This window comes from Notamacropus eugenii, chromosome 2 (assembly GCF_028372415.1).
Source record: "Notamacropus eugenii isolate mMacEug1 chromosome 2, mMacEug1.pri_v2, whole genome shotgun sequence".
Classification (NCBI taxonomy): domain Eukaryota; kingdom Metazoa; phylum Chordata; class Mammalia; order Diprotodontia; family Macropodidae; genus Notamacropus; species Notamacropus eugenii.
In genome coordinates, this window is record NC_092873.1 from 171,909,835 (window position 1) to 171,933,450 (window position 23,616).

General features: G+C 36.7%; 1 long non-coding RNA gene across 2 annotated transcripts in view; it reads right to left on the reverse strand.

The window, feature by feature from the left end:
- Positions 1–23,616, reverse strand: part of LOC140526556 (uncharacterized) — a 124,408-nt gene that overhangs the window by 41,363 nt on the left and 59,429 nt on the right. For both annotated transcript variants that reach the window (XR_011974427.1, XR_011974426.1), the window contains one exon: positions 9,578–9,728. This is a non-coding gene — a long non-coding RNA (uncharacterized lncRNA). The remainder of the gene's footprint in view (positions 1–9,577; positions 9,729–23,616) is intronic.

A 23,616-nucleotide genomic window follows, 5' to 3' on the forward strand; every position in this document is an offset into this window, starting at 1 on the left:
CTGTGTTAAAAATGAAAAATAAAAATTTAATAAAAATAAAGAACAATTAGTCAAAGTTCTCTATGAAAGGGGGAGGACTTGACAATTTTTTTTGTAATTTTACTTTCCTGTTTTAATCAATGTAGAAAGTAGTCACAGAAAAACCTGAGTCTTATGAATGAAGCTGAGTAATCAAGAACAGATTTCTACGTTCCTGGGTTGGAGAATAAAGAACAATTGCTGTCCTTTTTGATATATGAAGAAGCACTGTATTTCATTTCTTATCCCTCAAATCATTTTGCCCCCTATGTCAAGAGGAACTGAGGGATCTCATATTTGTAGAGAGGGAGATATTCTAAGAGCATGTTGGGGAGGAGGAGGTACCACGAGATATTGAGAAGATTTTAGAGAGGCCCTGAGCAGATATAATGGAAAACCACTGGACTGGTGACTTGAGTCTATCACCACCTGGTGGACACATTGTATGTTACATTCTCACCTTGGTTAACCCTTAAGGGTTAGCTTCAGTAGACTTGCAGAAAGCAAAACATGAGCCAGGTATTGAGTATTTTTGCTGTTGTACTCAAGTATCATCTAGAGTCTCAAGCAAGTGTACAAACAGCCAGCAGTACACCATCATATAATTAAATCATAATTTACCTATACACACACATATATACATGCATATATATATACATACACATGCATGTACATATATGTATGTGTATATCGTATGCATAGGCCATATTGCATTCCTATGAATTGCCATGCATATATGAAAATGTATGTTGTAGACATGTGTGTATTTGTATGTACATTACACACATTCATTATGTTATGTGTATAATATATACATATATCTATATATCTACATATATACCTCTCCCAGGAGACTATGAGAGAGCCTCCACTCCTAAGCCATGAACAAACAATTCATTTGTTAAATTTGTGAGTCCTCCCCTTTCCAGAGTCATTCCTACTCTATAGAATATGCTCCAGTGAGATAACTGGGAAATAAGTCATTAAGTTCAAATGTTGGGCAAAGTGGTAAGTAGAACAATAAACTTGGAGTCAATTTAGAAGAAGTGAAGTGTTTTGAGCCTAGCAGAAAATAGGTGATTTCAAATTTTCTAATCTCTGAATGTTATTATTTCTATTGTAGGAACAGTTGATATAAAAATATAAGGGCAGGGACCTTGTTTTCTATTCTTTTTTCTTTCCCATCCCCAGTCCTTTCTCAAAGTAGGTCCTCTGTAATTGTTATGTGCATAATGTCCTCTCTTACTCCTCTCAAAATATTTTGTCTAAAACAAAGAAAAAGTATATAATTTTCTCCAACTATCCTTGCTGAAAACAAAAGAGATACTTCCGCAGCTGAAGCCCATTGCTATGTATAGGGTGGAGAAGGGAGCAGAAACATTTATATCTAGGACTTTGAAGAATGCTCTTAGGGTGGCAAGGTAGACAGAAGTGCATACTGGGTATTATCTGCACAGACTCACACTTCAGGAGTAATTTATTCTCTTCTTCAGTAAAGGTACCAAGTTAAGTCATATATAATTACTAAGAGAGGAAAGGTACAATATATGACTTAACTTGGCACCTTTACTGTAGAAGAGAATAGGAGTTAATGGCTCCAGTCCTGGCTCTCCAATATACTGCTTGTGTGATGTTGGGGGAACCATTTGCCCTTTGGGGGCTTCATTTTCTTCATCTGTACACTGTGCCTCCTGTAAGGGTCCCATCTCAGCTGCACTGAAATTTATGGTACTAAAAAGTCACAGTTACGAGCCCCCACTGATATATCTCCTTGTACCAGGCCAGATGATACATGAATTTAAAACCAAAGGCATTTAATGAAACTAAATAAGGTAAAAAGAAGGAATTGAAAAAGATATTAAACATTCCTTATAACCAATTCCAAATGGATGTTACCGCCATATTATAAATAGATTTCTAATTAACCCTTCTAATTAACCACATACACAAATAAAAACACAAAACTATTCACTTACTTAAAAATACTCAGAAAATTTGCTGCATTGATAGTCCTGGGAGATCTGTCTTCAAAATGGACATTACAGAGCACTGCAAAAACCACTACTGATTCCTCTCAATACAACAGCAGTAAATTTGCCTACATTGACTTCTCTTAGTGTAGTGGTCTGAGGTGTGAAATCTTTTTCACCATTATAGACACTTCTCTTTGGACTCTTGGCCATTTTTCCTTAGCTTTCTTGTCTCTCTCCCAGTCTACCTCAGAAGGCTCCCTAGACATTTAAGGTACAAAAGTATAAGAAGAGAGAAAGAGGCATTTGTTTGCATGTTTTCTCTCCTGTTAGACTATTAGCTATTAGCTCCTTGAGGGCAGGGATTGTCTTTTCTACCCTTTTTTTTTTTTTTTTTTTACTTAGCACTTAGCACATTGCCGAACACACAGTAGGCATTTCATAAATATTGATTGATTAATTAAACTGATTATTAAGCATTCATGTTCAGGTGAGTAAGAAGAACTATGTTAAGATTTATCCAACATAAAGGGACTCCTCATTTATTCTTATTTTAAAATAGCAAGGTCTTCAAATTGAAATGAGAATTGCTTCCTTAGGCCAATAAAGTAATTAATAAATTGTTTTTTGTTTAATCTCATTTGCAAGGTTGGTATTTTTAAATCAGAAAGCATATCAAAATGTTATTTTGTAAATTTGTAATATCTAGCTTTACTTTTTAACAAATACAGTTTTTTTTTCCTAAATCAGAGTATGAATTAAAGGATCTTACATCAATTTGTTTTAAGTACCCAGTTTTTTTCTCAAAAATATCCAATATAAATTTCAGGAGGATTTTTTGTGAAAAAAAATGCATTTGTTTCATGTTTATTGTAACTAAGAAAAATGTCCATTTTTCTTGTAGTTAAAAAACATTATGAAGTATCTGAGCATGAAAAAACTGGCATATTTCACAATGACATCAAATTGCCCTTTGCTCTGCCTCCATATTGTCATATAGTTCTACAAATAATTTTCGTTTTAGTAAATTTTTTGTAAAGTCAATTGCTCTTAGAAAGACTTAAAAATTATGTTTGGCTTATCACTAACATTTTGAAATAACTGATTGTCTCTGAAGCATTAAGTGTCTAAATTGTGCAAGTTTCCTCATCTTCAACTAGTGCTTGCTGTCCTGTACTTTATCATTGTGTCAATTGAGTTCCATTAGTGCATAGTTCAATACAATTTACCCACATTTTGTCATTTTCATTAAAAAAAATTCTTCTGTTATATTAATAATGCCCCTTGGTGTCACTTGGCATCAATAGATTTTCAAAGTAACAAATCTTTAATATAACTTTAACAACGTAGTCTTCACATGTAATATAGTAAGAATTTTATTTGTGACTTCATCCACTTGAAATACAATAGAGGAAAATTTTATTGTCAATTAATTAATAGCAAAGATCTTAAGACATATGAACAACTTTTCTTTCCACTGTGTTATTTTTAAGTGAAACCACTCAATTTTTTTCACTAGATTCATCAAGTGTAAGTTTAACTACATTAATGATTGCAGTTTATTTCAATGATTCTCCTAATAAAAGAGGCTTTTTACTAAGAAACTCCACAAGCACCCATTTTGTAAAGCAATTTTTAAGTCATTGATATGATTTTTTAAGATTTTTAGTTTTGTTCATTAAATATTTTTTTTTGAAAAAAGGTGTATTGTTTGGACAAAGTACGTTTTCATGTACTTTGCATGTATACTACATGAACGTGTAATTTCAAAACATTTCTTTTTTTTTAGGTTTCATGCTATCTGCAGCTAGTCATACAAAGGGAAAATAATCATATAAAGAAAACACAGTGTCCTTTCCTCTCCATTAATAATAATAATATATGTGAACCCTAATGATAAATAGGCAGCTATGTTGTACAATGGATAAGAGAGCCAGGCTTTCAATCAGGAAGATCTGAGTTCAAATCTATCCTCAGGAACTAGCTATGTGACCCTGGGCAAGTCATTTGACCCTGTTTGCCTCAGTTTCCTCATCTGTTAAGTGAGCTGGAGAAAGAAATGCAAACCTATCCAGTATCTTTGCCAAGAAATCCCCAAATGGGAGTCACAAAATGTCAGACGAGGCCGAAATGAGTGAACAATCATTGATAACATGAATTTTATTTCCTAGATTTTTTTTCATTTTCTACTGTTAAACCATCTCTATTAATTTTGTTCTACCAATTTTAGCAATTCCAGTGGATTTTCTTTTCAAAATGGTTATGTTTATATCCATAGTAAAGGACCATTACATAAAAATTGGGGAAAATAAAAAATTTTTAACAGATTTGAATTTGTTGAAAAAATTTTAAATTAACAATAACTGTTCTAGAGTTAAATTTACCTTGTGATTTGGGGCAAAACTAGATTGTCTTATTAAATTTATCAAATAACTTTGATAAATGTAACAAATTATAACATATAGTATACTATACAGAAATCTTTTCTACATAAAGGTTTTATAACTTCACATTTATAAGCCCCATGTTAAATGCATTATCACGAGAGGACAATTCATTTGAATTTTGATCCTACACTCACTGACTGACAATGACAATGGCATTGAAATTTAACATGCACTGAGTCAAATTTTATCTCATTTGTGCATATTGCATTTAATAATCACAGCAGTCTTATAACATTTCTTATGTCCGTTAGTCTTCTGTCCATGGTAGAACTTTTATCTGTTAAGCAATCCCAGGAGATGACAATAAGAGTTGAGGGTTGTTGTGACTGTGGCACTGATCCTTCACTTCTTCTCTTTCTATGTTCTGAGACTGACTTGTTCCTCCTAGCCTGATCTCACGCTAGAAAACTGAAAGTTGAGGAGGCTTCAACTCACTTTCAGGGACTTGGGAATAAGCCTGATATGGAGGAGCTCTGTATCTACTACTTACAATTTTAGTTTCTGAGATCCCATAGATATGCTTCTCACTTAAATCAAGATTATACTGTTAACTCTTATTCATGAAATGTATACAAAACAAAAAGGGAAAAGCAAGAGTAACATAATATGGTGACAACATACCTGCATCACACTCCTCCAATTGGTGTAACATCCACTGAGAGGAGTGGGTACAAATTTGCAGAACCCTGATAGAGAGGGATGTAAGAAAGCCTTGCTGCTGAGGTAGCTTACTACTTGGGATCATTTAGGTCTTAATGTTTTTGAGCACTTTAGGGTATATTTTGCATTATAAACTACCTGCTAGGTAAGGCCATTCCTTTGCTAGGATTCTGGTCTTCTACTGAGCAAAGTCACTTTTCCAGTAGTTGCTACTCTTGGGCCACTTAAACATTATTAAGCTGACTCTTGAGTTCTAGACTCAGAGTCAGGAAAATCTGAGTTCAACTCTTGCCTCAAACACTGAATAATGGTGTGACTCTGGGCAAGTCACTTAATTTCTCCTAGCCTGTATCAGCAAGAATTCCAGTATACACAGGAAGGCCTACTGTACAGGTTCTTACATCTGCTTTTCTAAAAGGAAAGCAAATTTTGAGGGGCCAAAAATCTACTTTAATCAAGCACACATATCATTCACTTACTTCAGGGGAAAAAGTCAGCACCTTGAACTTCAGAGAAAATAAAAACAGAGAAATAAAGATCAACAGACAGGGCTTCCAACTGTCTGACCATAAGCAATATGTATATCACCGATCAACAGAAAGATCCAACTGTCTGATCATTACATGCATACATACATAGTTACCAGAGAGAGAAAAACCAACATCTGGGTTTTCAAATCTGAGGGAGGGGGCCTTAATGGCTGCCCAAAGTCTCATCTGGCCCAACAAACACTTTCAACGAATAAGCTTCAAAGTAAAACCTCACCTCAGAGCATTTACACATTTTTCCAAATCAGAAGACAGGACCCTCTGACTCAATGCCTCAATAGAAATTAACAAAAGGTATTGAGGGCTATTAACGGATGAGGAAGATCTTAACCTCTTTCCCCCACCCACCATTAACCTTAAATTAGTATTACATAGCTTCAGTTGCCTCATATGTAAAATGGATCTAATAATTGCACTGACCTCACAGGATTATTCTGAAAATCAAATGAGATAACATGTAAAACAGTGTGAAAATCTTAAAGTCCTATATTAATGCTAGCTATTATTATTAACTTAATAAAAGCAGAGCCCTGAAGTATGAGATCTGTAGAACTACTCAGATCAATCCTTTGAAGCAGCATTAACACTACCAGTAAAACAGTTCTCCTTAGTCTGAAATTCACAGAAAAATTCAAGTCTTCTCATTGAGCCTTGAGGGGTCCCCTCCCCACAACTCACACACACACATATTCTCAAGTCAGAGGTGATAATAATGAGCAAGGCAGACAAATTTCTAAATGGTTTCAACCTTTCAAACTATAGGTGGCAAACTATAGGTATACAAAGGAAAGCAAATAGTGGGGGTGGGGAGGTGGGGGCACTTGGTTTCAATAGACTTTCTTTCCTGCCAACTCTTCAACAGAGTATTCTTTCTGTTGAACAATTCTTTTGAACAAGTTTTCCTTCAATCACATCAACTCCCAGCAGCAAATGCGAAATCTTGCTGCCTTGATTCAGATGATCATTCCTGGGCTCTACTGAAGTGCACTGCTCCTCTCTTCACCCTCTGCTCTACTTCAGTCTGTTATGCTTCTGCATCTGCCCTCTTCGTCTTCATCTCTTTTCTATACTCTCAGTCACTGACTCTGGTCACTGCCTCAAAACAAGTATTGAGTGGTTTGCCTCTACTATAGTGTGGAAACCACTTTCTATCAAAAATACTAGAGCTAAGTCATGTACAATTGTCCCATAGTTACATAAAGACCTAGTTATCAGGATTTTCTAGCTATTATACTCCGTCTACACAACAATTGTGTAAATGAGTAGACTTCAGCCAGTTTTGATTTCCTTTTTTCCTGAGGGACTGCTTTCTCTCTGACCTTTCTGAACTAACTGTGTTTCTCACAAATACATATCTCTGAGAGACAACTTTTTTCCACAAATTTTCTTTTTTTCTTTTTCACCAATAAAAATGTCCAAATAAGAATGGGCATCTTACATAAGTATTTGTCAGTGTCTGCATGCAAGGTTTGTTTGTTTGTTTTCATTTTAAGTGCTCCTGTTGTGGTAGATGAAATAAATAGCTTTCCCATACCTGATCTATTTTATACAGTAAATGTCTTGGGGAGTTTTTAGATAGAGTTTTACTTAAGAGATGTTCCCTGGAGTTGTGCTCAAAAGTTGGAGCATAATTAGCTAAAGGATATGAATAAAATCTGACTCCATTCATTCACCAACAGACTGAACTTAATCTGTGTCAATTCAGAGATGGGTTCCATTAGTGAGAAGGGACACTTCACCCCTAAACCCAGGATAAGAATCAGGTAAAATAAATTTACCTCACTGGTACTGGCTTTGTGGATGTAGGGCATAGTTTCCTACAGCAATTGAAATTGAATCATCTTTGTGAATCATCATTTCTTATTAGCACCAAACATTTATCTTGATCACTGAAATGTACAACAGTTCTAGCTAAGAAATGTTTTCATAACATGCAAAGAACAGAAGAAAAATGGGAGATTAAAGAGGAAAGGAGAAGAGAAAGGAAAGGAAAAAAAGAGAAAGCCTGCTACTACACATTTGTGCAAGCATTGGCTCAAATATGAAGTACCTCCTCTGTGCAAAGTACCATCAGATGCCATGAAAGCAGAAGGGTTAATTTTGATATCTATTTGTTTAGCACATAACACCTATTATGTGTTCAGTATTGTGCTAGGCATTTTGGGTGATACAAAGGAAGTATGAATGGTGAACCCTGCTTTCAAAGAGATTATTGTATAGGTGAAATTCTTCCATGATGCATAAAGAGGCATGGTAATTCAAAAAGTAATATAAAAGGAAAGAGGAAACAGGTGAAGGAAAATTATATCTCAAAACTTGTGAAGAAAAAATATAAAATTATGAAAATTTCATAAACATAGAATATTGAAAGTCGTTGCTATAGTGCTAAAATACTATGGACCTAGTCTCATACATGTTAGCTGTTCATTTTTTAAAACTGATACTACATCATGATGTTTGATATTTAATTCTGACATCTTGAATACAGCCCCTTGTTTGTTAATGTTTTGGGGGTATTACTCTTACACGATTTATTAGAAAGTTACTATCTGTCCCTTAAACATATAATTTTAAAAGTCTGCTATGCCCTCCAGTGTGGTTTATTTAATATAGAGGTTTATTTTTTTTACCCAATAGAGCAGCTCCTATAATGAAAATCTATAAAAACATAAGATTGCAATGAAATAAACAGCTCAGTACATTTTGCTGGAATTCCTTGCTACTTACTAAGAAATATCAGAATTAAAACAAAAAAATGGATATTAATTTCAGCTCTTAATAAATGCTATAGTTAGATGAGAGATGGGCATGGTTTTTTCTTTTCTTTGAGAGGTAGAATACTAGCATACCACTTCCAGCGTTTGATATTTGATGTTCATCATCCATTCTAATCTACCAAGTAGCATTTAAGAACAAGTTATGGGGAAGAGATTATATTATATATTAAGTTCAGGGACAAAGTGAAAAATGATCCTTTATCTCCAGGGGCTTACACTTTACTGGGACAGGGGGGACACTATGTAGTCCGATAAACATAAGAATTTATGGAAGACAAATGAGAGAAAGGGGTAGGAGACAAACATTTATTAAGTGCCTACTATGTGCCTCACTCTATGCTAAGTGCTTTATAAATACAGTGAATCATCTCATTTGAACACAAAGAATTAGAAGTGTCAGAAAATTCTTCCCATATTATCTCATGACTTTAACAAGTCATTTATGGGAGAACTTGTAATAACACACTATGGTTTTCATAACCAACACATTCCTTTTTTTTTAAAGCAAAAACCCATAAACCCCAAACGAGAATAGGACAATCAAATTGATTTTCTTATAAGACTTGGCTCCTTTTGTCACTAATAGACTGATTATCAAGCAATCACTGATTTCTTATTATTCTATTTTATATTCATAGGAGCCTCAGGGTTGTTGTTTTGAAGACAAACTGTTACTAGTGACATTCACTCTAAGCCAGGAGAGTCCAAAACCAGCCATTGAGTGGAGGTTGGGCAGAGACCCTTTGCTGTTCAATCCATGAGCTTCAGAGTGCACGAGGTCCAAGGCTTTAGGGGAGAAAGAAGACAGGGAGGGGAGGGAAGGGAAGGCAAGGGAAGGGAAGGCCAGGGAAGGGAAGGGAAGAGAAGGCAAGGCAAGGCAAGGCAAGGCAAAGGAAGGGAAGGGAAAGGAAGGAGTTATCCAACTAGGTGCCCATTTAGGCAGATCAGTCTACTCATGGGTTGTGTTCATCTACTTTCGAAGAGGACCATGACACCAGAGAAATATGAAATAACTTTCACTTGACCTGAGGCTCCTGTCCCTCCCAGAGTGATTTATCTATTTACTTTTTTCTTTTCTATTAAAGGGGCCAGCCCCCTGATTACCTTTTAAAGAGGCCTATTCATTGAATGGGCATTACTTCACTTTAAATGAGTACCTGAAAAGACCTTAGCCTAAAAGGCCAAGGTTTCTCAATGTATCCTGGACCATCTCCAGTCATCCTGATGAATATCTGAGTCATCTGAATCCAGGCTGAAGCCACAGTCTTCTGGTTGCTTCTTCAGGGCTTTTCTCATTCCTTTCATGACCTAATATATTGGACAAACAACATTATGGGCTTATCCACAGCTGTCTTGGAAGCAATCTTTACTTAGAGAAAGGGAGAGGTATCATTTAGTCCATTGATTTCATGTTTCTGTAATTTTGGCAGGTAGATATTCAAACATTTTGGCTATTTTTAGCTGAAGCACTCCAAAGTATGGGAAGTAGGAGTAGGATAGCCTTTTCTGTCTTAAAATCCTATCAGCCTTAGGAGCTCAAGTTAAAGAAGTCTCTGTGTACTATGCAAGATTCTTAAAAGCTAAGAAAACGATCCTGCTTCTCTTCTCCAATATTTTGAATGTAAGCACTTTGTTTCAGAAAATATGGTAATATTCACCAAAAATGCAGTTATAAGTAAAGAAGCTAACCACAAAGTGCTGATTATTGCAACATTAATGGCAATATTTATAAGATAACATGGTGCCCAGAATCACCAATGGGAAAAAGATAGACATAAAATGATTCCAAGACTTGTAGAAAAAAAAATACTTTGTCAGACTAGCTTCCCTACTGAAGAAAGGGGGCTGATTGGGGGCCAACGATGAATGTTTTACGGCTTTAATCATGTGAACTACTGAAAATATTTGAAATGTCAACAATCAACTCTGGCGTTGAATCCTACTCCACCTGAGGCGAAGATTTCATTTTTGTCCCAGTACCTTACACAGTTCCTGGCACAAAGCAAATATTTAATCAACACTAGTTAAAATTAATTGAATTGTTTCCCTCCTCATCTTTCTCCCTAACCCCACTGCAACAGACTTAAAATGTAAATAACATTAAGGTAAAATTGTCAAGCGTCCCTTGTACAGCAGGAGCATTCAGCCAATTGATCTAAGAAGCCAAAACTGTCTCCTTAATGATTAAGAAGGCAACGCTGGGAACCTCTTAATAGAAAATTAAGAATGGTTGAAGAACCATCCTCAACTTTGAAGGAAAAAAAACATATGACTTGTTTGTTTTTCATTTCCTTCTTTATGTGGAAAGGATTTATTCAACTTATCACCATGTATTAGATTAATGAGCCTTTTGTGCATGAAAGAGAATTTTATTAAGTTCCATTTACCACTACACAGACAGTTCTACATAAGAGCTTTGTCTAGGAAAAGCTTTTTGTAAGAATGGTATTATGAAAACTTTGAGACAATGCAAATTCTAGTAAAGTTAGAAACAGGAAACATTTCCTAGATTCAAAGAGGATAGAAAGAGACCATCAGGCCAGAAAAGTGTTAGTATAAAAAACTTGAGAATTAAATCCATTTCCCGAATAAGTCAAACCTAACAAAAAAGAGAAAAAGGAATGATAATTTTTAAAAGGTAATAAAAATCTAAAACCCTTTACAGTTTGCACAATGTTTTACAATTGATGCTTGAACAACCATGGAAAGTATGGAATTAAGTAAAATGGAAAAGCATTTATAGAGCAATTATTATGTGCCAAGTATTAGAAATACAAATAGTAGAGCAAAATAGTCATTACTCTCAAAGAATTCACAGTCTAATTGGAGGAAAACTAAAAATATATAAGAGTTCAGCTACAGAGCAGATGGAAAGTCCTGACAGTCCTTAGGAAACAGTATTGAGAAGAAGAGCTTATGGAGATCTGGAGTGAGAGGATCAGAGTGAGGTTGGTAGAAGGGTCCTTCAGCAGTTCAGGGTGTGGTCTCTGGTTGACCTGAGTTCTTATATTTCCTCCTCTACTTTACTTGTATAAACAGAAAGAAAAGCACTAAAACATGGAAAACTATTTTATATCTCATTATCAATACTGTCTTCTACAACATATTGGATTTGGAGTCCTTCAGTGTTGCAATTTAAGTCCTTACTTAGTAATTAATAACTTCTATGACCCTGGGCAAGTTACTTAAACTTTCTGGACTAATGGGGAGAAGAAAGGATTATTAAAGATGATTTGTAATCATAAAGTCCCATGTATATGTATGTAATTGTGATTATTTATTAATACTAAACAATTCTGACCAAGAAAAAATATTTGCACTAAAAACAATTAGCAAGCAGAGAAGGAGGACACAATACCTTTACAGAGGTGGTAGCTAGACCAATAAAAAAAAAAAATGAATCCATCAAAATCATCATCTTAAAATAAGGGTCAAAAGTGAAGATATCCATCCCTGGTAAAGGACCATCATGACAAGTCTTATTTTGAGGTCAATGAGAAAACGATCTTGTTCACTCTACTATCATACCCTTGGTAATCTTTACTTGAGAGGCAGAGTTTAGCTATGTCTTTAAAAAATAAAAAAAGCAAAGGGAAAGCTAAAATGTCCATGGATTATGAATTACAGATAATAGATGAGTGTGGAAGTTCCTTCCCCCTCCCCAACCCCCATGATTACATCTGTTGCTTCCACTACATAATTTCCACCCCAGAATGGAATTACTCCCTTATCTCCAGGGTTATTTCTGAGTGAGTCCTAAAGGGCACATTCTGCAATATTTTTAATGCTCTGAGATATTCTTGACATCACCTGTCCCTGAGCCTATTACTTCCCAACGTTCCAGTTTTTCATCCTTCCTGAGAAGGCTCAACAGAACATCTACCAATAGGCATTCTTTCACAAGGGAAAGAGAAAATAGAAACTACAGAATCTTCTCCTTCCCTGTCTCCTCCCCTCAATCCTAATACCAATATCTTTGCTGTGATCAGTTAGTCTACCCTTCATAAAGGTGGTTGTTATTGATTCAATTTATATATTATAATTAAATGGGGAGAAAACACCAGGGGTCAATAATGGCCATTAAAACATCAGGATAAACAAAGAGCAATTAGACAGATTCATAAAATCAATTGTAGCAGCAATAAAGAGCAAAGAGCTTTTTAATTTTGTGCTGACACACCAAGCTAGTGCGAGCTGCCAACCTGGCATCTCCGTTGGCAGATGGAGACTTAGGATAGTGGCAAGAGGTTTGAAGTGCTGGCCGTTTATCAGAAGGGGTTTTACAAAGTAACTAGAGCACATACTCCCTATATCGTTCTGTCTGTTATCCTGTCTCTGAGCTAATGGTTTGGTCTGCTAATGCCAGACAATGCCAATCAAATTCTCAATGGAAAATCTCCTAAAAGGCTTTTGAAATTAAACAAGTACTGAAAATCTAATCTGAGTTTACTTGGGGAATTAAAATATCCTCATCAAAACCTTCTGTACCAACTGGGAAAGGGGGAGACAGGAGAGAAGGGGGTGAATACCAGACTCTGTGCTGCCCTTTAGAAGGAAGGAGAGCACTGACCCAAGGGCATAATTTTCTTAAATCACCTTCTGATACAAATCAGTGAGTCTTGTGCTATCCTTTATTTGGTAGCAGTGCTTACTTCAATACGTCTCTTGACCCAATAAAAAAAAAAAAAAGGAGGTTCTAATGGAGTAAACTAACATTCTGAGCTGCTCGTGAGTGAATTCCTTTTCACAGAACACTGGGAGAGCAATGACACCTGGGGACAGACAATACAGGTATATATATGCCATGGTTGCTGAGCAACAGCCCAATGTTAATAGCTGTCACTCCAGCCTATCTTCCCAGACTGATAATATATTACATCCTTTAATGCTCACTTGGCATTCATGCCAAACTCACCTACTTGTTTCTAGAAAAGACCTTCCATCTTCCTGTGTGCCTTTACAACAACTACCTCTCATGCCTACAATGGTCTCCAACCTCACCTTCACCACTTGAAAAGCATGGTTCCCTTCAAGACTCAGTTCAAATGCCGTCTCCTTCAAAAGGCCTTTCCTGAGTCCACTAGGTGTTAGTGACCTGCTCCAATTCTTAGATTTTACTTGGATATATCCTCTCCTACTTTATTTAAGAACATATTCTATTCCCCATTAGGATGCAGCTCTTTGAGTTCCGGGATTGTATCACTTCTGTATTTGTCAAAATGTCCAGCACTCCTGCCAGTCAAACTATCAATCAAAACATCTGTCAACTTGCATTTATTAAGTGTTTCTTGTACGCCAGGCACTGTGGTTTGTATACAAAGAAAAGCAAAACCAGTCCCTTCCTTCAAGGAGCTAATATTCAGGCAGAAGAGACAATGTGTATAAAAATGCTAATATATAAGATCCATATAGAATAAATGGAAGGTAATCTTATATGACAGGGTTTCCAATGAAGCCTAGTAGTTTTTATGTGTAGCTGCAGATATGGACAAGGACCTGACTTCAGAAGTGCAGAGCAAAGCCTACACATGAGGCAATGTGACACCATGGACTTGTGTATTTACTTAAAAGATAAAGTACCCAACAGAATTTTTGTGCAGAGAGACATGTGGACAGAGGACACTCCAGAAGGGATAGAAGGAATGACTTTAGAAGTTATAAACATATAAGAGAATTACTCCCCAAATCTCCCTGATTTCTAGCTTGCCTTCCTAGAAATCTCAAACTGGAACTTCTTTGGTGAGATTGGACTTTCTCTCTTGTTTTGGGATAAAATCTTACTTTATTCTCAAAGAGTTTATTCATTCTTGTATATTCTAATCTATTTAACTTTGCTGGTTTCTGTTTGTTTTTTGCTTAGATAGGTAGGCTTATACACTATTCATTATCTGTGATCATTATCTACTACTACTGGTAATCATCTTTGTACAACCAGCATTTGGTTGGAAGGAGCCAAATTGGAGAATAGGCTAGGGTCTACTTTGCTTTTTAAGAGCACCCAGGGAAATGACTTTTGTTCTGGTTCTATTATACCCTTAGATCAACAATATTTGAGCTGGGGAGCAAATATCAATCCACCTCTAGAGATAGGCAAGGGAAAGAGCAAACATCTAGCCACTATTCTTCCCCAGTTCCTTCAGTGCAGAAATTATAGTCTCCTTGGAGAAGAAGAGGAAGAGAAATTCCAGAGGTCTCCATACATGACACCTGCAAGCTGTCTATACATCTAGAAAACTCAAAGTTACAGGGAAACACTCTTACAGCTGTGGGAGCCAAGAAAAGGACTGCAGAAAGTGGTGTTTGAGCTGAATCATGTAAAAAGTCAAGCCTTCCAACTAATCAAGGTGAGAAGGGAGAAGAGTACAGGTGTTGTAGATGTGTCTCTAAAGGCAGCACTCTCTCAGTTCAGGTTCCTTGCTTGGACGAAAAGAGGCACAGGTGAGTCACTGAACTTAGTTCTAATGCAGAAAAGACATACAACAAGGATATGTAGCAAGGATGCAGCAGCCCTTAGCCTCTCCATCTGGAAATGCCTCTTGTCAGTTAGTCACCAGGGTATAGCAGCACCCACCAACTGTGAGATGCCTAGGTAACGAAACTGCAACAAAGAAGCCAGAGCAAATAGGATTAATGAGGAGCCAAAAGAAGTTGTATGGAGGTTGTGTTTGGGGAGAAAGCTATATCAGGGTAAGGGAAGCTATATCAGGAAACTGATGTTCTACCACAATGGGAATGGAGTACAGCTAGTGTGTGTGTGTGTGTGTGTGTGTGTGTGTGTGTGTGTGTGTGTGTGTGTGTGTGTGTGTGTGTGTGTGTATGTGTGTGTGTGTGTGTGTGTGTGTTTGTCCTTCGTTGCTGAAGAAGACCATGCCATCAGAGACGTGACTTACACTTGACTTTGTTTTGAGTGAGGGAGGGCTGTGCAGGTCACCAGCCTCACTTCTCCTCCAGAGCCATCTGAATCCAGTGACCAGATATTCATCAGGATGACTGGAGATGACCCAGGATGAGGCAATTGGGGTTAAGTGACTTGCCCAAGGTCACACAGCTAGTGAGTGTCAAGTGTCTGAGATGAGATCATAGCCAATGTAAAGCCATAGAGAAGGAAATGGAATGTCTGTGCAAGGAACAGCACAAGTGGATCATGGAGTACATGAGGGCAGTGAAGTGTGAGGCAACTAGAAAAGTTGGAAGGAGTCAGGTTGTAAAGGGCTTTAAAAGCCAATTAGGAGACTTTATTTATGATTTTATGGATAACAGGGAGCCATTCAAGGCTATTAAATAGCACAATAACAAGGTCAAACCAGTACTTGAAGAAAATCACTTGGTCAGGAGACTGGAAAATAAGTTAGAGTGTGGAGAGACTTTGGTCTGACAGGCCAATTGGAAAGTTATTGTGATAATCCAGTCATGTAACATGATGTTGTTCAATTGTTTTTCATTCATGCCCAACTCTTCATGGCCCCAGTTAGAGTTTTCTTGCCCAAGATATTGGAATGGCTTGCCATATCTTTCTCTAGTTCATTTTACAGATGAGGAAACTTGGGCAAACAGGCTTGTGACTTTCCCAGAGTCACATTGCTAGTAAGTGTCTGAGGACAGATTTGAATTCAAGCTGATGAGTCTTCCTGACTTCAGGCCCAGAACTCTATCCACTGTGCCACCCAACTACCCCTAGTCATTTAGTATGGGGATTGATAAATGCCTGATGTTAAGCCCAAGAAGTTTATCACTTTAGATTAATAAATCAAAGCAGAGAACCACAGGAGGATGCAGAGCCCCCAGAAGTGTCTTATTCAACATTTGCCCTTTTCTGGTCACTTCAGTCTCCCTTCATCCTTTATTTATTTATTTGCTTGCTTGATTGTTTGTTTATCTAAACTGCCATTGCCAAAAGTTAAGAGTAGACTGTAGACCAGTAGAAGAATTGAGGGCTTAGTCGTACCAGGGTTCAAATCTATTTGATTGTTATGAGGATCAAATAAGATAATGTATGAAAAATACTTTGTAAATCTTAAAACATTATATAAGTATTGGTTACTAATTAAGGTAGGGACAGAACTTTGGATTTCATCACTAGTAGGAACTCTCAGATAAAGAAATTACTTCCACCAATGGAGTTAGCATCTTCTTTGCAACTTTTAGTATTAGATAACTATCTGGAACTACCTAAGGGATTGAACAACTGACCCAAAGTCATAGAGACAGTATAGGGTGGATTCAATACTTGAACTCAGATATCCCTGAATCCAAGACAGATTGTCTACTATATCACAGCTACCACTTAGCTATTTATTAATATCACCATCATCATTATTACTAATAATATTATATTATTTATAATATAATTGTACATATAATGTATATATAATATGTAAGTATAAATTATTACTAATAATATTAAATTGACTCCAAGAAAGTCAATTAATCCTTTTTGCCTCGGTTTGTCTAGCTGGAAACTTGGAATAATAGTACCTGGACTTTGCTACTTAAGGTAATTATATGCCCTGCCAGAAAAACCATAGGAGACAAAGGTATTGCTTTAGAAAAAAAGTTACTTTTGAGGTAGAGCCATGAGGGAGAAGTAAAGCAGGAACTTGTCTGAGCTCTTCCCCAAACCTCTGCAAATACCTTTAAATGGTGACTCTAAAAAATTCTAGGACAGTAGGACCCACAAAAAGATGGGAGTGGAACATTTTTCCAGCCCAAGACAACTTAGAAGGTCAGAAGGAAAGGTCTGTTACACCAGGGTGAGGGACAAGTGCAAATGAGCACAGACCATGCCAGAGCATACTGAGCCCCAGTACTGACTAGATCCCACCAAACCAAGAGCAGACCTCATGGTGACTGAACCAGTGCCACAGTGGCAGTTTCCAGACCTCTCAGGCCACAGACAATAAGGGAATTGAACAATGGGCCAGAAGGAGATTTACAGGGGTCCCTTTGCTAGTGCCAGGGGCAGAATCCTGTTGCATTGCCTCTACTTGGATCTCAGTCACAGTCTGGAACGTTAGTCCCAGTGTGAAGAGGAGCACCAGCACAGAAAAATTGTGGTTGCAGGGGAGAAGGAACTAGGGTCACAGTTCCAGGGTTGGAAAGAATGCTTGTGGGGAACCAAGATGCCAGAGTAATAGCACAAACTTGCTAGCATTCTCTCCCCAAACCCAGCCAAATACCTGTAAAAAATTACTCTAAACAAATTCTGGAGCTATAGAACCCACAGAATGACAGAGTGAAGCAAATCTCTAGCTCAAGACAGCCTGGAAGGTCACAAAGAAGTGTCTATCATGCCAGCCAGGAGCAGACCACAGTCCAGTGTGGGTCACACTGGCACAGACAGGACCTGAGCAGGCCTTGGGGGGACTGAATCTCCAGCACCTGTGGTGGTTTCCAGACTTCATGACTCCAAAATGCAGAGGACAAACTGGAACATCAGTGGAAAAAACCTGTTGGACCTGTGTGAGAGAGTAGAGTGGTCAGCCCTCAGCCCCAGGGCAGCAGAGGGGGGTGGAGGAACCCAAGGAGGAGCCTGAGGAAGAGTCCTTGGAGAAACCCACAGCAGCAGCAGCAGGAGCAGCAACTGCAATGACTGTTTCTGGAGTTCTAGACCTACAGATTGTGGGAGGATCAAGTGGCTGACAGTACACCCCCCCCACTACCACTGGAAGCAGAGAAGTACCTTGTCAATGAGCTCAAATGTCAAGTAAATAGCTGGGGAAATGAGCAAAAAATGGAAAAAATAATTAGACTATAGAATCTTACTTTGGTGACAAGAAATATAAAAATATAAAACCATAAGGAGACAACAAAGTCAAAGCTCCTCCATCTAAAGCCTCCAAGAAAAATATTAGTTTCAGACCATGAAAGAGTTCAAAAAGGATTTTGAACATCAAGTAAGAAAAGTAGAGGAAAAATTGGGAAGAGAGATGAGAATGATGCAAGAAAATCATGAAAACTGAATCAACTGCTTGCTAAAGGAGACCCAAAAAAATGCTGAAGAAAATGACACTTTAAAAAATAGATAAACCAAATGGCAAAAAAAGATCCAAAAGGTCAATGAGGAGAAAAATGCTCTAAAAAGCAGAATTGGCCAGATGAAAAAGGAAGTACAAAAGCTGACTGAAGAAAATAATTCCTTAAAGATTAGAATGGAGCAGATGGAAGCTATGACTTTATGAAAAATCAGGAAATTATAAAACAAAGCCAAAAGAATGAAAAAATAGCAGACAACGTGAAATATCTCATTAGAAAAACATCTGACCTATAAAATAGATCCAAGAGAGACAATTTAAAACTTATGGGACCACCTGAAAGCCATGATCAAAAAAAGAGACATCACCTTTCAAGAAATCATCAAAAAAAACTGCCCTGATATTCTAGAACCACAGGGTAAAATAGATATTGAAAGAATCCACTGATAGCCTCCTGAAAGAAATTCCAAAGGAAAACTCTGAGGAATATGGAAGCCAAATTCCAAAACTCCCAGGTCAAAGAGAAAATGCTGCAAACAGCCAGAAGGAAATAATTTGAGTATTGTGGAAATACAATCAGGATAACACAAGATCTAGCAGCTTCTACATTATGGGATAAAAGGGCTTGGAATATGATATTCCAGAGGTCAAACGAGCTAGGATTAAAACCAAGAGTCACCTACCCAGCAAAACTGAGTATAATACTTCGGGAAAAATGGATATTCAGTGAAATAGAGGACTTTCAAGCATTCTTGATGAAACAACCAGAACTGAATAGAAAATTTGACTTTCAAACACAATAATGAAGAAAAGCATAAAAAGGTAAACAGGAAAGAGAAATCATAAGGGACTTACTAAAGTTGAACTGTTTACATTCCTATATGGAAAGATCATATTTGTAACACTTGAGACTTTTCTCAGTATTAGGGTAGTTGTGGGGATTATATACATATAGACAGAGGGCACAGGGTGAGTTTCATAGGAAGGGATGATATCTAAAAAGTAAAATTAAGGAGTGAGAGAGGAATATATTGGAAGGAGAAAGGAAGAAATACAATGGGGGCAAATTATCTCACATAAAAGAAGCAAGAAAAAGCTTTTTCAGTGGAGGGGAAGAGGGGGGAGGTAAGAGGGAAAGAATGAACCTTACTCTCATCACATTTGGCTTAAGGAGGGAATAACATGCACACTCAATTTGGTATGAAAATTTATCTTACCCTAAAGAAAGTAAGGGGGAAAGGGATAAGCAGCGGGTAGGGGAAGACAGAAGGAAGGGCAAATGGGAGAAGAGGGTAATTAGAAGAAACACTTCTTTAAAGACTAACTATATTTCCCTCTATCCTATCCTGCCCCCCATTTGTTCTGTTCTCTCTTTTGACCCTATCCCTCCTCTATAGTTAGTCTTTCACAATAGAACTGTTGTGGTAGTGTTTTACATAACTACACATGTATAACCGACATGGAATTGCCTGCCTTCTCAATGAGGATGGGTGGGGAGGGAGAGAAGTTTGAACTCAAAGTTTTAAAAATGAATGTTGAAGGTTGTTTTTACATTAAACTGAGAAATAAGATATACAGGCAAAAGGGTATAGAAATCTATCTTGCCTTAGAAGAAAATAGAGGGGATGGGGATAACAGAAGGGATGAGTATGATAGAAGGGAGAGCAGATTGGAGGAAATGGTAGTCAGAATGCACACTGTCTTTGAGTGAGCAGAGGAGATGGGGAGAAAATTTGGAGCCCAAAATCTTGTGGAAGTGTCTGTTGAAAACTTAAAATAAATAAATAAATTTTTAAAAAAAGAAAAAGGAAAGAGTGCTTGTGGTCACTCACAAAGCAGTGCACAATACAGAAGAATATTACACATACTTTTCTTTAGATCATACCGTCTTGGAAAAGCCAAAAACTCACAGATCCCCAGAATTACCTCTGGAAACAGTTTCATAAAAACATCTGAAGCTTGGGACAATGCCCCCTCTGCTTAGAAAGCAGAGTCCGAATTTAGCATAGAGTTAAAAGTCAAGAAATAGTCTGGAAAATGAACAAACAATAGAAAAAAATTCTGACCATAGAAAGTTAGTATGGTGATAAAGAAGATCAAAACAGACACTCAGAAGAAGACAATAGAGTCAAAATTCCTGCATCCAAAATCTCAAATAAAAATGTGGCTTGTTCTCAGGCCATGGAAGAGCTCAAAAAGGATGTTTAAAATCCACTAAGAGAAGTAGAGGAAAAAATGGAAAAAGAAATTAGAGTGATGCAAGCAAATCATGAAAAAAGAGTTAACAGCTTGGTAAAGGAGGCACAAAAAATACTGATGGAAATGAAACCTTAAAAAAAACAGACTAAGCCAAATGGTAAAAGAGGCACAAAAATACAAGGGAGAGAAGAACGACTTGAAAAACAGAATTGACCAAATGGAAAAGGAGGTACAAACTCTCCTGAAGAAAATAATTCTTTTAAAGTTAGAGTTGGGAAAGTGAAAGCTAATGACTTCATTAGACATAAAGAAACAATCAAACAAAATTTAAAAAATGAAAGAATAGACAACAATATGAAATATCTCACTGGAAAAACAACTGACCTAGAAAACAGATACAGAAAAAGATAATTTAAGAATTATTAGACTACCTGAAAGTCATGATTGAAAAAAGAGCCTAGACATCATATTTCAAGAAATTATCAAGTAAAATTGCCCTAATTTTATTGAACAGGATAAAATAGAATTTGAAAGAATCCACTGATCAACTCCTAAAAGAGATCTCAAATTCCAGATCTCCCAGATCAAGGAGAAAATCCTGAAAGCAACCAAAAAGAAACAATTCAAATATCATGGAGCCACAGTCAGGATAATATAAGATTTAGCAGCTTCTACATCAAAGGATCTGAGGGCTTGAAATATAATATTCCAGAGGGCCAAAGAGCTAGGATTGCAATCAAGAATCCTCTACCCAGCAAAACTGAGTGTAATCCTTCAGGGGTAAAAAAAGAAATAACATTTAATGAAATAGAGGACGTTGAAGTATTCCTGATACAAAGACCAGAACTAAATAGAAAACGTGACTTTCAAATACACAATACAAAAGAAACATTAAAAAGGTGAACAAGAAAGATGAATTGTAAGGGATTCAATGAAGTTAAATTGTTTATATTCATACATGGGAAAATATGTATAATTCTAAAAACTTTCTCATTATTAGGGCAGTTAGGAATATACATAAACAGGAAGCAGAGGTGTGAGTTCAATGTGATGGTATGATTATCTAAAAATAAAATTAAGGGATGAGAAAGAAGAATGCACTGAGAGAAGTGAAAAGGAAGAGGTTGAATGGGATAAATTATCTGACATAAAAGATTCCTGTAAGAGATTTTACAGTGGAAAGAGAAACAGGGAAATTGGTGAGGGGAACATATGAACCTTGCTCTCATTGGAATTGACTCAAAGATGAAATAATATACACATTCATTTTGCTATAGAAATCCACCTTACCATACAGGAAAGCAGGCAGGGAAAGGGATAAACAACACAGGGGAGTAGATAGAAGGGAGGGTAGTTTGGTGTAGGTAAAGGTCAGAAGCAAAACACTTGAAAATAGAGAGGGTAAAGGAGAGAGACAAAAACGGGGAAAATAGGGTGGAGGGAAATACCCAATTGGTAATCATTACTATGAAAAAAAGTTTTTTTATAGTAAATTTCTCTGATAAAGACTTTATTTCTCAGATATATAGAAAATTGAGTCAAACTCATAGAAATCAGAGCCATTCCTCAGTTGATCAATGGTCAAAGAATATGAACAGGAAGTTTTCAAATAAAGTAATCAAAGTTATCTATAGTTCTATGAAAAAATGGCATTAATCACCATTGAAGAGAGAAATGCAAGTTAAAACAACTCTGTCAGATTGGCTATGACACAAAAGAAAAATGACAAATATTGGAGGGGATGTAGGAAAATCAAATCAAATCACTAATGTACAGTTGGAGAGCAATTTGGAGGTATGCGTAAAGGATTACATAACATGCATACCCTTTGACTAAGCAATGCCATTACTAAGTCTGTATCCCAAAGAGATAAAAATAAGATGAAAAGGATCTATGTATACAAAAATACCCCATAATGCTTTTAGTTGTGGCAAAGAATTGGAAATTGAAGGGCTGTCTGTCAATTGAGAAATAACTGAATAAGTTGTTGTGTATTATTATGATGGAATATTATTGTGTTTTAAGAAATGATGAGCAGCATGCTCTTAGAAAAACATGGAAAGACTTATATGAACTGGTGCAAAGTGAAATGAGCAGAACCAGGAGAACATTGTACACAATAAAAGCAATATGGTATGATGATCTACTATGAATAATTTAGCTATTCTCTCAGCAATACAGTGATCTAACAATTCAGTAAGACTCATGATGAAAGGTGCTATCCATCTCCAAAGAAAGAACTAGTACAGCCTTCTGCAGACCAAACATACTTTTCTTTTCTTTCTTTTTCTTGGATTGTTTTGTCTGTGTTGTCTTTCATAGAATGACTTACATGAATATGTTTTGCTTGATGACACGTGTAACCTAAGTCAAATTTCTTGCCTTCTCAATGAGGGAGGAGGTAAGAAACAGAGAATTTGGAACTCGAAATTTGGGGAGAAAAGAATGTAGAAATTGTTTTTACATATAAATAAAAATAAAATATTAAATGATGAAAAAAATTGTAAAAAATTAAAATTAAAAAAATTAAAAGTTACTTTCAAATCCATAGATCCAAAGTATAATATCTCATAACTGTGAATACAAGAAAAATCTGAATTTCTACCTTGACTGAGAGAGCAATGTCACATCTCTCATTTCTAGGAATCATGAAAACAGAGGTGATTTACCTGTTGAAACCAGGATGGACCCATCTGGTTTCAGTGGGTTGCTGTTTGTCCTTCATTCTTGCAGATGACCATGATATCCAGGAGGTGATGCCATGACATGCAAGTGAATTACATTTAAGTGAGGGAGGCCTGTGCAAAGTTACCAGTCTCACTTTCTGCTGTGGAGCCATCTGGTGCCAGTGGCCAAATAAAGATCAGGGCAAGAGATTTCAGGAAGCAACACAACAGAGGCAGAGCCTTGTGAAGAATTTAAAAACCTTTGGTGCCCATTTATTTCAATGTTTCATAGTGTTGCCACACATTTTACATCTAGCTTTGCCACAGCTTGTGCATGAGTAGGAAGTAGAAAAATTACTG